Here is a 5,966-nt window from a genome sequence, read left to right on the forward strand (position 1 = left end):
TGGATTAAGTAGACGGGTAGGAGACAAAGATGACAGAATTAATCAAAATAAAAACATGAAAAATTAACAGGTTATTAAACAAACAAGAATACATGTAGAATACTCATAAGAAACAGAAAAAATACCTTTGAATCCTTCAATTTTATTCCGACTTGGACTCAACTTGGATTCGGACTTTGTTTGAAATCAAACAGACCTTAGTCGAAGTATTTTCCACTGAAAATACTTCGACTAAGGTCGATTAAACCTCAATCTTTTAATCAATTTGGACAAAATCCAGAAGTTTGATATTTCTAGGGTTCCTGAAGGTTCGATTTGGGACTTACTCATTTCTGGTTAGATTCGAGGGAAACCAAAGATGTTCTAGGCACGAAGGAGGTCAGAGGGGTAACTGGTTGAGTTTGAAGTAGGTTGGGATAAGGTCAGGTTGTACTCGAATCTTCAAATGAAGATTCGAGTAGTTCTAGTATGATTCGAACCATGCAACTAACATATCCTTGGTGAGGGAATTTAGGAGAAGCGGTGGTGTTAATTTGAGAGCCATTGGAAAGGTTTAAGTTTTCAGACCCACCTTCGATTTAATATTCGAAGAGTTGGGGTCTGATTTGAAGGAAACTAAGGTCATATCGGTGTAGAGGATGTTCAGGGGATTCTAGGGTGTTATTTTGGTGACCGGCGGCGTTGATGCCGCCGGGTTTCAAGCGGTGGGATTCTAGGGCGGCTAGGGTTAGGAGTGGGGGTTTGGGGACGATGATGAACAGTGAGAGGAGGGGGGTGTTTGGTTCGGGGCCGGGGTAGGGGCTTGGGACTTATATAGGGGTGGGGTGGATTGATATTGTCCGTTGGATTAGGCAGGATGGACGGCTGAGATCTATTCACTTAACCAAACGATGTCGTTTGGTTTAAGTTAGGGGACGGGTTGAACCGGGTATTAGATCGGGTACGGGTCTCGGGTTAGGGTGATGAAATCTTGGCCGTTGGATGGACTTAATCCAATGGCCCTTGATGGAGGATGATGAAACGTCGTCGTTTGACGTAGCCGAATTGGATCGGACAGACTTGTTTGGATTGGGCTGTGGGATTCATTTCGTTTGGGCCTGGATTTTAATCCAGGTCCGATTTTCATATTCTAACTTATATTTTTATTTTATTATTAATTAATAAAATCCTAATCAAAAATTATAAAAACAAAATTATCATTATAATAATACTAATTATCTTTTAATAACCATTAACACGTAGATAAAACATTAATCACATAACGACACATTTAAAAATAGAACGAATGCATATTTTTTTGTGATTTTATTTAAATTATCTTTCAAATGCATAATTAAATCCTATATGCATGCAACATGTATTTTATTTTAATTTTCATTTCATTATGACGAAGTAAACATTTATGAACATAACACAAATATTTAACACCACTCAAATTCAAAAATTACACAGTAAAAGAAATTTATTTTATTTTTTGATTTATTCTGGAGTAGTTTTCATAAGGCAAAAATCACGTGCTCACAAACCACCCCATTTTATTTTGTCCCCCATGCTTCAAATAAACAATTACAAAATGTACAATTCCTAAACTACCCCTCACGACCTTACTGAAATTACCAAACTACCGCTGAACGTACTACAAATTACCAAACTAACCATCAGCTATAACACATCATTTAATCAAACTTAACCAAAATATAGACAATATGATTAATTTCTAGCAATGTTCAAACAACAAATTTCATGAACATGATTTTCTTCAACAATTTCAACAACAAAGCACATGAACATGATTTCAACAACATTTCAACAACAAATCACATGAACACAAATTGAACAACAAAGAACAACTAAAATTTGATTGAACAATATTTTAGCAACAAACAATTCTATTTTCGGATTCAACAACAACAACAAACGAAGTATGAAGATTTCTAAATTCAATCATATTGAACTTAAAATCAACTCTAACAACATTACAACCAACAATTCCTATATTAAACTTAAACAACAAGATTATGAGACAAATTCAAGAAATAATCATAAATGATAAACAAGAAATCAAACTATACAAATTTCGGATTCAAGATCATCCAAACAAAGTATGAACATGAATGAATCTATTTTAACACAACAAACATGACGGATTAAAACGATTAAATCAATATATTTCCTTTAATACAACTAAATTCTTTTTTAGACAAATAACAAGATCGACGAATAAACAATTATGAACTTAAGCTTGATCGTAACAATATTAACAATTTCTAACAATACATAAACACATGAAACAAATTGAAGAAACAATTAATTAAACTTCAATTTGTATCTAACAAACATTAAACTAACAAATATTCACTTAAACAACAATACAAACATGAAATAAACATGAAACATAACTAATTAATCCTTCGTTTGAAATCTGAAAAATTAATTTAACAAACAACACATGAGCATGAACTAAAAATTAATTCAAACGATAAACAAAACAAACATTTGTTGATTTTAGATTCGAAAATATCAAAACAAAATACGGACAAAATAAAACTCAAAAACTACTAACCGGATCGAAACGACGAACAACGACCAAACGAACAACGAACTTGACGATGGACTCACGACGTACAGGATCTTCACTTGACGAAAAAGCCTCGACCTTTGCCGGACTTTAACCGGACTGCCTTGCGTCGTCAACAACAGTACAATGGTGAGCAACCAAACGGCAGACTCATGGGGTCGTCGATGGCAGTACGCAGCAGCGAAGGAGACGACGTGAAGCAGCAGCAGTCTGAAGCAGCGAGCAGCAGCAACTGTCGACGACGTCCATGGCGGAATGGACTGCTCCCGATGGCAGCGTGCGAGCTTGGTCGTGACGATGATGGGGAGGCAGCTGGAGGCGATGGGTTCTTGTTCGTTTTCTGGGTTTTTTGCCGGAGAAGAACGTGATGCAGCAGCAGCATCAACAGCTGCTACTCGACAGGGGGGTCCGATGGTTCGAGCGTTGGGGGTGCGAGGGGTCGTCTGGGCAGTGGCGTTTGGTGGTTGTTTGGTCGTCAACTGGACAGTGACGACGAGGGGGAAGCTGGTGGTTGACGGGGCTGGTGAATGGCAGCAGCCATGGACGGTGTTTTGAGTCTTTGGGAAGAAGAAAGCCAAAAGGGTGGGGGCGGATAGTTTTGGTCTCTTTTAGGGTTTTCCTTTTATTTTTTGTTTTGTTTTGTGTCTTTGAAATGCAAGATAGGGGTATTGGGTCTTTTGGGTTATGGACTGGGTCGACCCAGTTCGAAATGGACTGGGTCGTAGGGAAGATTGGGCCATTTTTTGGGCCTGTGGCTTGAAATCGAAGAAGAGGCCCAATTCCGACTTTCTTTATATTTTCGCTCTCTTTTCTTCTTTTATTTCTTCTAAAACTAATTTATAAAAATACTTAAACTATTATTAAGAATTAAATTAAGTTATAAAAGCGCAAATTAACTCCCAATAACAATTAACGCACAATTAAGTAATAATTAAGCATAAAATTGTATATTTGGACATTAAATGCTAAAAATGCAAACGATGCCTATTTTTGTAATTTTTAATTTTTGTAAAACAAATTTAATTACTAACAATTTTAGAATTAAATCCTACATGCAAAATGCGACATATTTTTGTATTTTTTATTAATTTAGCAAATAAACACGCACAGACAAATACAAATAATTATTCAAAATATCACAAAATTGCACACCAAAGAAAAATCATTTTATTTTTGGATTTTTTGGGAGTAATTCTCATATTGGGCAAAAATCACGTGCTTACAGCTGCCCCTCTTTGCCCGGAGACACGAAGGGTTTTCGTGCAAAGATAAAGCGAGCGATTTTTGCCCATTCGAGTACTCCGTTGAAGCATTTTTTTGAAAAAGATTTGACCGAACCTTTGCTTCAAAGGTTTCCTACATATCCTGGGCTAAACAGGAATCAGGTCAATGTAGTTCGGGAAATTTTGGTAGCTGGGACTACCGTGGGACTGCATTGTCATTGTTGTTGCATGCTATTACTACTGCTTACCGATCTCCTTGTTACACCGTTCTTAAAAGAAAACAAGAATCTAGGCTAGAGTACAATTTGTTTTTGTTGCCTTGCTTCCTTGTCTGCTTGCATTTCTTCCGGTGCTTTTCTTCTTTTGACACATGTACTTGAGTTTGTACTGTGACCTCTTGTTGCAACCTTCTGTTTCCCGGTGCCGGGGAATTTTATTGTTTCCTGCTGGGGATTCCTATTGTAACCCTCTGTTTTATTGTCCTCTGACTTGATCTTGAAATGTATGCCTCTGTTATCTGGGCGGGCTCCCAACTTCAATACTTGAAAATTAAAGACTTGAAATGTATGCCTCTGTTATCTGGGCGGGCTCCCAACTTCAATGCTTGAAATGTAAAGACTGAATGTATGCCTCTGTTATCTGGGCGGGCTCCCCACATCAACAACAACTTTTAAAAATAAGCGTCATTCCTCTCTTCAGGCGGGCTCCTGACTTCAACAACAACTTTGAAAATAATCGCCATTCCTCTCTTCAGGCGGGCTCCTGACTTCAACCAATACATCGCCATTCCTTTCTTTAGGTTGGCAATATTTCAACAACTTTTAAAAATGTCTTTCCTCTCTTCAGGCGGGCTCCTGACTTCAACCAATATATCGCCATTCCTTTCTTTAGGTTGGCAAGATTTCAACAACTTTTAAAAACGCCTTTCCTCTCTTTAGGCGGGCTCCTGATTTCAACAACTTTAAAATAAAATCCTATTCGAGGGCGGATGAACCCGAAATATCCTATTCGAGGGCGGATGAACCCGAAATATCCTATTCGAGGGCGGATGAACCCAAAATATCCTATTCGAGGGCGGATGAACCCAAAATATCCTATTCGAGGGCGGATGAACCCAAAATATCCTATTCGAGGGCGGATGAACCCAAAATATCCTATTCGAGGGCGGATGAACCCGAAATATCCTATTCGAGGGCGGATGAACCCGAAATATCCTATTCGAGGGCGGATGAACCCAAAATATCCTATTCGAGGGCGGATGAACCCAAAAATATCCTATTCGAGGGCGGATGAACCCAAAATATCCTATTCGATGGCGGATGAACCCAAAGTATCCTATTCGAGGGCGGATGAACCCAAAATATCCTATTCGAGGGCGGATGAACCCATATATCCTATTCGAGGGCGGATGAACCCAAAATATCCTATTCGAGGGCGGATGAACCCAAAATATCCTATTCGAGGGCGGATGAACCCAAAATATCCTATTCGAGGGCGGATGAACCCAAAATATCCTATTCGAGGGCGGATGATCCCATTATATCCTATTCGAGGGCGGATGAACCCATTATATCCTATTCGAGGGCGGATGAACCCAAAATATCCTATTCAAGGGCGGATGAATCCATTATATCCTATTCGAGGGCGGATGAACCCAAAATATCCTATTCGAGGGCGGATGAACCCAAAATATCCTATTCGAGGGCGAATGAACCCAAAATATCCTATTCGAGGGCGGATGAACCCAAAATATCCTATTCGAGGGCGGATGAACCCAAAATATCCTATTCGAGGGCGGATGAACCCAAAATATCCTATTCGAGGGCGGATGAACCCAAAATATCCTATTCGAGGGCGGATGAACCCATTATATCCTATTCGAGGGCGGATGAACCCAAAATATCCTATTCGAGGGCGGATGAACCCGAAATATCCTATTCGAGGGCGGATGAACCCGAAATATCCTATTCGAGGGCGGATGAACCCGAAATATCCTATTCGAGGGCGGATGAACCCAAAATATCCTATTCGAGGGCGGATGAACCCATTAATATCCTATTCGAGGGCGGATGAACCCAAAATATCCTATTCGAGGGCGGATGAACCCAAAATATCCTATTCGAGGGCGGATGATCCCATTTTCAAAATCTTAGAATTGTCTTACC

This window comes from Nicotiana sylvestris, chromosome 7 (genome assembly GCF_000393655.2).
Source record: "Nicotiana sylvestris chromosome 7, ASM39365v2, whole genome shotgun sequence".
Classification (NCBI taxonomy): domain Eukaryota; kingdom Viridiplantae; phylum Streptophyta; class Magnoliopsida; order Solanales; family Solanaceae; genus Nicotiana; species Nicotiana sylvestris.